At 45.8% G+C, this 12,705-nt stretch overlaps 1 protein-coding gene across 2 annotated transcripts in view; it reads right to left on the bottom strand.

The window, feature by feature from the left end:
- LOC146789809 (ankyrin repeat and fibronectin type-III domain-containing protein 1-like) overlaps window positions 1-12,705 on the bottom strand; it is a 2,714,698-nt gene that overhangs the window by 1,430,587 nt on the left and 1,271,406 nt on the right. The gene's annotated exons all lie outside the window — the stretch shown is intronic.

Below are 12,705 nucleotides of genomic sequence, written 5' to 3'. Positions count from 1 at the left end.
CATCTGTCTGCATTATTAATTCCTGTGAGAAGTTAGGCACCTTGAGCATGGGTGTCGTGCACATGGCAGATTTTAGGGCATCAAACGCCTTCTGGCAGGCATCAGTCCAGGAATACTTGTAATCCAAATGGAATGTGGATCCTCGCACTCCTTGTAAACAGGTAGTTTAAGGCTGAATTAATTTAGGGTGCCTGGTAAGTAACACCCTCCTGGGCATGAGGGCGAAAAATGACAAAAATAAAAGCGTAATCTCCCGTGGGAGTAGCGTCTCTTACTTAGCACTCCGTACGTTTGAAAGGTTTCCAATAATTGTACTGGAAACATTGTATGATTTGAATTTGTTCTCTTTTATTTTTTTCATCAGTTTCATGAAATGTTCATACTATTTCATTCATAGTATTTATTCCAGACATTATTTACTCATAGCCGTATTTCTGCCCAATGCATTTCGGGTGTGCCCTTCATCAGGGGACTTATGTTCTGAAAGCATTAAAGATATTATAATAAGACAATAAATCAAACTCAATCTTGTTTTCATGAAGTAAAAAAAAGGAAAAATATGTTGTAAAACGGAGTGATAACTATGATCACGATTGTAAAAGAGAAAAGTGGAGAGGGCGCAAAAAGACGATTATGCGGTAATCTCAACAACAACGTTTAAACAACCCACGCTTCTTTTCAGTGCTCTCGTGCTCAACGAAACTGCGTATTTATGTCGGAAAACAGAACGCGTGCTCGTGTGTGATTGTAATTTAGAAGTGCACGGGTAGTGGTATGAAATAACACTAACAGTAGTGAATTGTGAAATGAGCGTGTTAAGCATTGGTGAGTTAAGATGAGGGAAAGTGCATAGTTAGTAGGTGGTAACAGTGCAACAGTGCTAAATAAACTGTGAACTCTGACCTTCCGATGAGTGTCACCATGGTCCGTAATATCTACCAATGTCCATGGCTTTTTTTATAAAGATGACGGAACGTTGGGGTTCACATACACTGTCTATGAAAAAAGATTGCAAATGTGCTTTACGTAAATTCTATGCCGTAAGGTCTAAGATTAGACTGACAAGCGATTTAGCATTAACGAACGAATAGACATGGAAACTTACCGCGGTATGCGAAATCCGCATGAGTTTTCTAACCCCCGTTCGGCGTTTGGAAAGTCGACTTTCCACGTTTCAAAAACTTAAACAGGATATAGGACAGTGATCCGATCACGTGATGACTGAAATGGAGAACAGATTACCGGCATCGTAGTCTGTGAAGAAAAGCGGCTCGTGTAAAGAGTGCATTAGCCATGAATAGAAAAAAGGGTAAAAATGAAATGAAAAATGGTTAATGTGGAATAAAGACCGAAAGTTTGAAATAATATCAGTGAGTTATCAAAAAGAAAGTGAGTAATGCAAAAGTGTATACAAGAAAAATAATCGAATTAATCAAACAGGTAATCACAGTAACATGGTTTAACAATGAAATAGATAGTTGAATACCTGAATTTTAGTTTCTTTGAGTACAAGTGACAATATATTACAAGAAGCAATTAAAGTCCAGGCGTTCATTTAATCCTTTTGGCTGGAGGGTATTCAAATGGGTGATCCAGAATATCTCTCTTCGCAAAAGATGTTGAGAGTTATCTCTCCCTGGAAGAATAGGTACATTCTCTAATATACAAAAACAAAGTTGGCTCGGGTTGTGATGTTGTTGGTTAAAGTGTGTTGCAACTGTTGATTTAATGTTTTTTAATCTGATGTTACTTTTGTGTTCGATGATGCGTGTCTTTATTTTTCTTTGCGTTTTTCCAACATACGCTTGGCTGCATGGACATTTTAACATGTAAATCACATTACTCCTGTCACAAGTTCCTGTAACTCGCAATTTTATAACAGTTCCTTTTGTAGGGTGTAAAATTTGATTGCCCTTAATTATAGCATTACAGTTGCTACAGTTGTAACATGGTAAAGTACCGCGGTGTTTCACTCTGGTAGTGTCTTCCTTTGGTTGTAATATTTCTTTGAATTTGCGAGTGCATGCATAAGCGAATCTGGGATTGTTGGTAAAAATTCCCTTGAAATCTTCTTCAAGCGAAAGTAGTGGCCAATGTTTAACAATAATTCTCCTTATGTTGTGGCTCCTTGTTGAAAATTTAGAAATAAAACTGATCTTAGTTCTTCATATTTGTGTTGCCATGTTAGTAACTGCTTTCTTTCAAGTTTTTGAACCCTTTCCATTGCTTCATTGAGGGTGGCTCCGGATATCCTCTCTGTCTGAATTTATTGATAGTTATGATTTTGTGTTCATTGTAGTAATCTTCTGTTGAAGAGATTCTTTTAATACGGAGCAATTGAGAAAAAGGTAAATGTTGCTTTAATGATGGTTGGTGAAAACTGGTGTAATGAAGGAAGTTATTTCTATCTGTGGGTTTATTAAATACTTTAGTATCCAGTTGTCCCTCGTTGTTAATAATGAAAACATCCAAAAATGATATTTCACTTTTACTGATGTTGGATGTAAAACCAATTCTGTCGTCAATTGAATTGAGTTGTTGGATCACTGTAACCAGTGCTAATTCAGTGCCTTTCCATAGTATGAAGATATCATCTATATATCGTTTATACACAATGAGGTTCGAACTCCAATCAGGATTTAGGAGGATGTGATCAAGTTCAAATCTATACATGAAGATGTTCGCGTATGATGGAGCGGCACAATTGCCCATTGAAGTTCCCGATGATTGGACGAAAAAATGTTCGCCCCATTTAAAATAACTGTGATAAAGAGTGAAATGTAGTAATTCCATCAAAAACACTTTGAACATTTCCTCTTTGTCACTGGTTATCAAAAACGATTCCACTGCTGTTAAACCCATGTTGTGAGGTATTGAGGTATAAAGAGATTTTACATCAATTGTACATAAAATCATATCCTTTGTAAACAGGGGTTTATGTTCTTCCAGAATATTAAGGAAGTGAGTAGTATCTTTTATGTAAGTACTCATGTTCTGAACAATGGGTTGAAGATGTCTGTCTAGGAACTTTCCTACTGGTTCATGCATAGAGTTGATTGTAGAAACGATAGGACGGAACGGTGGTACGGTGGCATGTTTATGAACCTTTGGAATCATGTAAATGTATGGAATCGCTGGATTAACTTTGATGAGATAGTCTCTTTCTTTGGTGCCAATGGTTCCTTGATCTACTGCTGTATCAATAATTTGACTGAGGATCTTCATAAATTCATTGGTGGGATCCATATCAAGTTTCATGTAGATGTTAATATCATTAACATGTTCGTTGACGTTTTTCAGATAGAAGTCTGTGTCCAAAATGAAAAGGGCACATCCCTTGTCGGCTTGACGAATTGTTGTGTCTTTCTTCATTGCTAATTGGTTCAACGCTTGTATTTCTTTTTGAGTAATGTTGGTGGCTTTCGGTCTGGGTTGTTTGAATGTTTTACTACTGGATGAAGTACGCTGGGGATCACTTGCCCTTCAGAAAACAGCCAACAACTGACAGCTGTCACACTGGCTCCGGTGTCTCTCAGAGCCTGCATTAATGGTCATCCACTGCCTGTATTTCTTAGTGTTTGTTTGCAGTTGGGTCCTTGGGACCATCTCACTGTCCCCTACTGAGACAAGGGTCAATTCTGCTAGTCCCCACCATTCCTGTGGGCCCAACTCCTCCCCCAATGCTACACTATTCAACCCACGGGGCAGTGGGTGCAGGTGTAGACTTAGGACACATAAGATCCCCAATGAAGGGACCCACGTGATCACAAGCAAAACATTTGCGGGGACCCTTCTCTGCAGGCTTCCCTGAAGAGACTCATGGCTACTTACCACCAGGGCCTGGGAACCTTTCCCTTGGGAATTATTTTGGGGCCATTTTTGGAACTCCTTTTGTTTACTCTTGTCCCCTCCACACTTCTGCTGGGGACCCTGTCCACCCTTGGCTGAGTCTCCCACATACCTGTTGTGGACCCTGGTGCTTACACAGCGGCCTGCCTCCACAGCAAGCTTCCTGGGGTCAGTCAGCTTACTGTCAATCAAGTGCTGACATAGCTCTGGAAAACTATTAACAGACAAGTGCTCCCATGCAAATATATCATACATCCCCTGAAAATCAGTTACCTGGCTACCCTCCACCCAACCATCCAGTGCTCTACAAAAGAAAGCAACATACTCACAACAAGTTTGTGACTCAAGTTTCTTACAGGCCCTGAACTTCTGCCTGTATAGTTCTGGGGTCAAGCCATGCCTTCTGATTAAGGCCTTCTTCATAGGTGCATAAAACATTTTATCTTCATCTGGTAAGGCTAGCAAAGTGTCCCTCCCTTCTGCAGTGAAGCGACTCCACAACCCTACTCCCCAGTCTCTCTCAGGGACTCTGTAGGACCTCATTACTACTTCATACCCTTCAAACCACTGACTAATGTCATCACTAAGCACAAAATCCTTGATCACCTTCTTGGGACTACCTCCCCACCCCTCCAGATGCACTGAAGACAAGCTGCCACCATTGAAACTGGACTCCACACTTTTGGCTTTAATGTCCAGCTCCTTTAGACTTCTTCCATGCTCTAAGAGCATCCTCTTTTCCTCCATGGCAAGTTTCTGCCTGGCTAACTCCAATTTCTATTCCTCCATGTCACACCGAACGTGAGCATCACAAGCTCCATCTCTTGCATTCTGCTTCTCTCTCTATCCTCCAGTTCCTCTGGAGACAGCCTCTTTGAAAACACACTGCTGCCCTCCCTGGAAAGCACCCTCCCTCCAGGCAGAACCAATAGCCCATCCTGCTGCCCATCTAAATTCTCTGTCTCCACCATAGAAAAATGTATACACACCAAAGATAAATATAGGATAAATGATGTCTTCACGTCCTATTTATCATATTTCAGTTCCCTCACAGTTTCAGGTATCCAGAATATCGCAGTTAAAAGTGCATATTTCTAAAGAGACAGAGATAATATATAACGTCCATGATTGTTATATATTATCTCTGTCTATTTATCTTTGGTGTGTATACATTTTTCTTCTCCTCTTTTTCTCCTTTTTTCTCGAGTCACTATGGCGTTATTTGTTGTATCGTTCTTGCCTCCGCCCTCCCCACCCCCACCCTTTCCCCCCCCCCACGTCATTTGTCACTTTAATCTTATTTTACATTTTGCCTTAAATTAGAGGTTTTTCCTGATTCCTTTCTCCCCTTATTTTCCCATTCCCTTGGTCACCCTTTTCTTGCCTTGGTTAGAATTAGCCTAATCAAGCTCTGGTTGGAACATTTCGAGAGGAGTGCTCTAACATTTGGTTGAAAGACCTATTGACCATAGGCTTCACTTAAATAGTTAGACTCATATTGTTTGATGTGGCATATTTAACCATATGAATTACTGTTTCACCTTGGAAATTTATAAATTGTTTCCAATTGTCCTAGTTGGAACATGACAAAATTGTGTTTGTGTGGGTTTTGAATAACCTTTTTGGGTATCAAAACATGCGTCTGTATATACTTGGTATATATATGGAATTTTTAGCATTATTATGTTGTATCCATTTGTGTCTTGTCCTCTTGTTAAATATTTACATTGCGTTTTTTGTATACATCTGTTGCAGCCCTGAAGAAGTCCAGTGGTGGACGAAACGCGTCGGCTGTTCTGGCTGTTTTGGAAAATTGTCTTTTAATTGTAAAACTTTCTGTAAAATAAAGAAGCAACCTTTGAGAAAACGAAAAACAACTTATGAACTCGGACTTTATTTAATTTACATTGTTTAAGTGGTGCATTTGGTTTTGTTTTTGTTCCTGGGGTCTGGGCCCTAATATTTATACTCAATTCCTCTATGTTCTCTTGTGGAAGAGAAACTCTGTGCTCAGTCTAATCCTGTTCTGTCTTCTCTGACCCAGCTTCCTTCCAGGAGGCGGAGACAGCATTGTCCAAGGCAGACCAGGCCTATTCAGGTGTAGGGAAATCTCCTCCCACCACTCTGGATGCAGCCCAGGTCTATTCAGCCCAGCCCAGACTCTTCCAAGAAAAGCAGGACACACCTCACCCCCCAGTGGCTGTCTGTAGACAATGCACATCCCCAGCCCCTGTCACTCCAAAGCCAGACAGTCAATCCACAAATCAGCAGAAGCACACAGGATGGCTTAGCAAGAAAATACCCACTTTTTAAAAGTGGTATTTTCAAACAGACAATATGAAAATCATCTTTACTAAAAGATGTGTTTTTTAATTCTAAGTTCAAGCATACTAAACTCAAATTTTCTATCTTGTCCCAATGGAAAGTTATACCTACAAGATGTCATAAATATTCTCCAATTTTATCCTATGGCACAGATAGCCTTTCCATAGTGAAAAACGAAATACACTGTATTTCACCATCAGGACATGTTACGACATACACCAGCATAAGTCCTACCTTTCACATACAATGCACCCTGCCCACAAGGGTACCTTGGGCCTACCTCAGGAGTGACTAACACGTAATAAAAGGGGAGGTTAGGGCTGGGCAAGTGGGTGCACTTTCCAGGTTGACATGGCAGTAGCGTCTGCACACAGACAGAGCAGTGACAGGTCTCAGACCCCTTTGAAAGGCTGCTTGTGTGGGTGGCACAATCAGTGCTGAAGGCCCACTAGCAGCATTTGACTCACAGGCCCTGGGCACACAAAGTGCACTGTACTATGGACTTAGGGGCTGATTTCGATGTTGGACGGACCTGAGTCCGTCTGACATCGAATGGGTACGGGGACTGACCGACCTCCTGTCAGCGGTCCCAACCCAGCAATTAGGAGTCCTAATCTTTACAATGGGAGCATGCATTCCGACCGGAATGCATGCTCTCATTGTAAAGAGAAGAGGTGCAGTTCATCACTGCACCCGGTGGCAGGCACCTCAAGGTGCCTGCCACCGGGTACAGGGATCAACTATGGTGCCCCCTTGGCTGGCATCCGGAGGCCTTGCACCCATGGGGGCCCTGCTGGGGGCTCCCAAAGTTAACTCCCAACAGCCTTTCAATGTAGGAAAGGCCGGCACAGACAGGCTGTCGGAATCCGACATTGTAATCCCTCAGGCAGAAAGAGCCGCCCTTGGGATTAAAGGAGGCTTTCCGAATGGCAGATGGGCTCTCTGAGCCTGTCGGAAGCCATTCGGAAATCCAGTTTGGATTAATTTCTGACCGACTCCATCCAAATGGGTCGGTCGAAATTAATACAAACTGCTTATTACGATGCCGTAGGAACAGCTTCGACCGATGGTTGGAGCTATTTCCTATGGCATTGTAATTGGCCCCTTAGTAGTAAGTCAAGCAAGCCAATCATGGTAACACCAATCCATATGCACAAATTTACATAGGGAGCATTTGCACTTTGGCACTGATCAGCAGTGATAAAGTGCCCAAAGCATCTAGACCAGCGAAACCAAAATCCAGCACACAGCAAAAATATGGGAGGCAGAGGCATAAATACTGGGGAAACCATGCCAAGGCTGCCAGGCCTAACAGACTGAGGGGGATATTCTCAAGAACATGTGATAACTACCGCAAAATCAGCTTAATGCAACTCTTCACATCGCAGTCTGTCACGGGAAAATAACTCCATGTTAACGTGGTATTCGCAAGCCGGCGATAACATGTGATAGGCTCACGATAAGGCGTCAAATGTCCGCGATAAAGTCAACGCGACACCGCAAAAAAGCGAAACACGAACGTAAAAAAGCCGCGATGAGGCCAATCGCAATACAAAAAAAGCACGAAAAACAGCCACAGGCCTGCAATTCCCATGAGTCATGCCGGTAAGTGCACTACAAAAGCAACAAATAAAAGGAAGAACAAAAGAAACAGCGTAGCACCATGGATGCACCAGGACCGAGTGCAGAGGCCAACGCGAACCCCATAAGCCCCATAGACCACCAGCAATGAACATCGAGGTCGGGGAAGGCCAAGGAGAAGAGGAAAAGGAAGACGGGGTGCAGTCCGCAGGAAAACCAGATCCGCGTAACTGAGGTGACAGAAGACTACCATCAACTGAATGCCAACATACCAAACGTGAATGCAGTCGGAGTGTCGAGGAGGTCAATGGAGGAGGCCAAGAGGCACTGGCATGATGTGAAAAGCAAAACCAAGCACAAACCCGCTGCCAATAGGAAGGCAGCAACGGCGACAGGAGGTGGGAGTCCTGCGCCACAGGAGGAACTGGAGGAAATGGAGGCCACCGTCATTAGTATGGAGATGGTGCAAGGAGCTGAGAGTACGGGCACAGCTCGATAGGAACTGACACAACATCAACAGGGTGAGCAACGACCAGGGACTGGGGGGACGGGGGAGATGGGCACAATGGCACACATGCACAAAGATGTGTAGCACACTGCACACCCACAATGTCCCTGATCCCCGTGGCACACTGCAGCACACACACATAGCAATAACAGCGCATCCCATGACGATGTGTAACAAACTGCAACACCGACACTGCAGAACAGAGGACACAACTGGGTCCGCCCATGCGCAGAAACAGGCCAACCACATACAACATAGCAGGAAACTGTGAGTTTGAAATGTACCTGTACAAGCTCACATCCGTCATGTAGTCCAAATGTCCACTGTCCCGCGTCAAATATTCAGCACCTCCCAAACAGTCACAATGTACATTGTCATACAGTCTGCATGTAAACAAAGACAATGCACCAACTTACATGTCATCACAATGTCAACATGCATCTCCCCTTCACATTGCAGAGCGACTATAAACACCTCCACCAGGGCAGACCAGACAACTCATCAGTGATGCTGGAGAGGACCACCACACCTCCGACACCGACACCCTACAACAGCTCATGGACATCTTAGGCAACCCACCCCCAGGAGCAGGGCAGTCAAGCTACATAGAGGAGACCCCAACCCCTGCACAGACCACACAGCAGGAAGCACCCGCCACCATAGCTGGCTCCCGACACCCACCGGGGCACACATTGCATTCCAATGCCAGGTGTCAGAATGCCAAAAGGAGGTGGCCGAACAGGTGCGGGTGGTGTCAGTGCCCATGAAAGCCGAACTGGACCACATACATGGGGACCCACACTGCGACAGAGACACATGCATTTGCACATGTCCTGTAATGAACTATGGCCAGAGCCCAAATCATCATTCACACACCCATGCTGGACCTCCGTACGATGGCCCAGTCCACTCCTCTTATGTATTGAGTGGGTGACGACAAAGCTACATGTCCAAGATCTCACCCGCTGCCAGTGGGGACATGGTTGCATTCGCTGTACACACCACAATGTAATGTTGTAGGGGCCGGGGCCCTCATGCATACATCATGACCACATGGACAAACGCAGATAGTTTGTGGGAATGGCTACGGGCACATGCGCCTGGCCTCTTTTTTGGCAGGGTCACATGTACAGTGACGCATGTGCTGGATGTATGTGGGGTGAGTAATCCAGCCTGCAAGGAGTGGTTGGTGCTGGCAACAACATGAACAGTGAACACCATTAAAACGGAAACAGAAAAAAACAGCATTACAGAGACAACTGAGGAGCATCATGGTGGTAGCCGGAGCAAGTACGAAGGTCACTTAATGAGCAAACAGAAGTGTCCATGAGCTGTGGTGCACTGAGTTAGTGGCACCTGTAGTGCTGAGCAGGGTATCAGGCAGATGATGGCATCCATGACAGGTGTGAGCAACTCTGAAAGTCTGGCAGTAATACACTTCTGACTCTGGCATTTGGCGTTTGGAGGTGGTCCGGGCGGTGGTGGCATGTGCATCCTGCGGTGATGCGAAGTCCGGCCCGGGCAGGACTTGATTTGATGTGTGAGCCCTGGTGGAATGCAGATAAGGCCGGACGCAGCAGACAGCGCAGGGCCACATACACATGGCGTGAATGACCCACAGTCCATCAACCCAGAGTCCATCCAGTAGTCTATCAGACAGGGTCCATGACTTGAGCTGCACAGAGTTAGTGGCCCTGGATGCACTGCGGCCGGCACAGGCACGGCGCCACGGGACAGTGACTTGCGGTGCAGTGAGATTGGGCCACGAGAGCTGAGCGGGTCCTCATCGATGTCCGAGGTGAATGTGGCAGAGGGTTGCGTGGGACAATGGAAGGTGTCCTCCAGGGCATGATGCAGAGGGAAGAAGCCATCAGGAAGCTGCAAATGGAGGAGTGGAATGCTACTGCCTCGTTTTTGCCACCAAGTCAGTATCATCAACATGATGATGGCGACAACCCCAAGTCCATAGACTTAGTCGCCACCAAAGTTCAATGAGAAAGTGTCCATGGATGTCGGGGAACAGACTTAGTGGCACAGGAGCTGAAAGGGGATGCAGTCTGCGATGAGGCCTGTACAATGATAGCCAATCTGCCATAAATAAATCAAGACTGAGTTCTGAGTGTGACCTACTCGGCCACAGTGTAGGCCCGAGCCAGCAGTCAGCGCGGGTCAACCGCTGTTCACACGACGTTGAAATGGCATGTGGGGGTGACCTGTGGTTGATGGAGGTAGAAGCACTAGAGCTGAGCAGGTGTTCAGTCAGCGACGATGACGTGTCGTGCCTGGTACAGACTGGATTGGATTGGTCTGATGTCTGCTGGACCGCAGTGTAGCCCGAAGGCGTAGTCATCAAGGGCCCACAGACACGTGTGGTTGGGATGCTATGCACAGAATTGGTGTCACCACATCGAAGGGAGTATAGTGATTTAAACTCTGCAGTAAAGTGTGTGCTCGGACATTGTACAATCAAGACTCAGTCCCAAATGTGTGACCTACTCGACCGCAGCATAGACCGGAGGCAGCGGTCAGCAGTGGCCCACAACCACGTGTCGTTGGCTCGCGATGCACAGAGTTAGTGACATCAAGGCAGTTGTTGATAGTGTTCGATCACCTCCGTAATGATGATCCTTTTTCCCTCCTGACGCATCATCCTCTTACACCTCTCCTTGCGTGCAATGATATGTACTCTGCCATTGAAAAATCAACACTTAGTTTCAAATGTGTGACCTACTCGAGCGCAGTGTGGCCAGAAGTCAGCAGTCCGCATGGTTCCACAGACACGTGTGGTTGGAATGTTATAGATAGACTTGGTGGCACCACATCGAAGGGAGTATAGTGACATAAAATCAGCCATAATTAATGTTCTCTCCCATTGTGTAATCAAGACTCAGTACAAATGTGTGACCTACTAGTCCGCTGTGCATGCCGGTGGAGTACGTCAACGAGAAAGGAGTACTGTGGGCCTGTGTCGCGGAGACCGTGATGGTCTGAGGATGCTGCCAGGGTCGCAGCACTCGGTCTTGGAGCTTGCACCGGCACATGGTGGGCCCTCTTTGACACATTCCGGTATCGGCAGGTGTGCATTGAGGCCTGGGTGCGCATGCCCGGGTAGGACTGGTTCGGGGACCAGCGACCCATGGTGCAGGAGGCGCACAGGATCGCAGGCAACCCCACTCACGGTGACAGCGTTGGCCTCGTTGCGGGGTGAAGGGCACCGCCCTGGCAGGGACGTTGGGCATTCCGGAAGAGAACCACGCCCAGAGCTACGTGCTTTTTATTCACACCCCTATGCTGGCCTGTGTGGGGACTGTGCTAGTCTCAGAACAGATTAGGCCAGAATCCTCGGGAGCGAAGATGATGTCTCCCCTTTCCCCAGAGACCACGCACCCCAGCTGAGGTAACAGCTAAAGAGGTACGTAATATCAGAGAAATGGGAAGACCGGAATGAGCCACCAGGAAGGCTCGAGTGGTGTCTGTGGTGAATGGTCAAGGGAACGTGATAACCTGTAGTAGGAAATAAACAGATACAAAGTATAGATTAACACTTTTGTACTTAGCGGGTAATCTCTCTAATAAAGCAAGCGTGTGTACTTTGTCACTTACATATAGGTTCATTAGAGAGCTTCCAGTAATAGGATTGTCACATAATATCTTGATTCCCTTAGACCAATAGGTAGTTTGTTCAGTAAGTATTCAAGCAGTAACTGAAATGACGGGTTAAATATCCTTCTATTCAGGAACCCTGGACACCCAAAAAAGAATAATCCAAATGGCACAGTTCCAATGTTTCACAGACTTGAGTCTGAACGAACGGGGTTCTCATGCAAACACAAACGCTTCCCCAACCCCTGAGTATACTTGCGATTAGTTGGAATCAGCTGAGGGCGCTACCAGCGCGATTGGAAATAACTTGTTCACTTTGTCCGTATTGTTCTCCGTAGGCAAACAAGACTCCGGACTTCCCCAAGCTATCTTGTCTTGAGTGCGCTGCCTAGCGCGGATCGCCAACAACCCGGTTCCAGGGTCTCGGCGTCCATGGGTCGGTCTTACAGGCAGGAGACAGACAGCCCCTGGGGTCCTGGTATACGAACGCAGGCACAAGATGGGGCACCTAAAGTTCAGCGCTGACTTCGCGCTTGTGGTGCCAATAAAGTTCAAAGCAAAAAATGAAGTAAGACGAAAACAAACAAAACAACAGCGCGACTAGCGTTTCCAAGTAGTCTCTATTTTCGGGTTCCAAGGTTATAACAAAAAGGGTCTTTACTCTTGAAGCTCCAAATCTTTCAGGTCCAAAACACGGATCACAGAGAAGTGCAACGCACGTCCACTTCAACGGCTACCAGATCTAGGCGTGGCTCAAGCACCAAACAACAAAGCCAAGCACCTGGGAGTTGTTACAGCTGGCTTATAAGCTGGTTCCCAATGTATTGTGGGAAAGTACA

The sequence above is a fragment of the Triturus cristatus genome, chromosome 10 (genome assembly GCF_964204655.1).
Source record: "Triturus cristatus chromosome 10, aTriCri1.1, whole genome shotgun sequence".
NCBI lineage: Eukaryota > Metazoa > Chordata > Amphibia > Caudata > Salamandridae > Triturus > Triturus cristatus.
The sequence above is the reverse complement of the archived record's forward strand: the minus strand, read 5'-3'. Positions and strand labels throughout refer to the sequence as shown.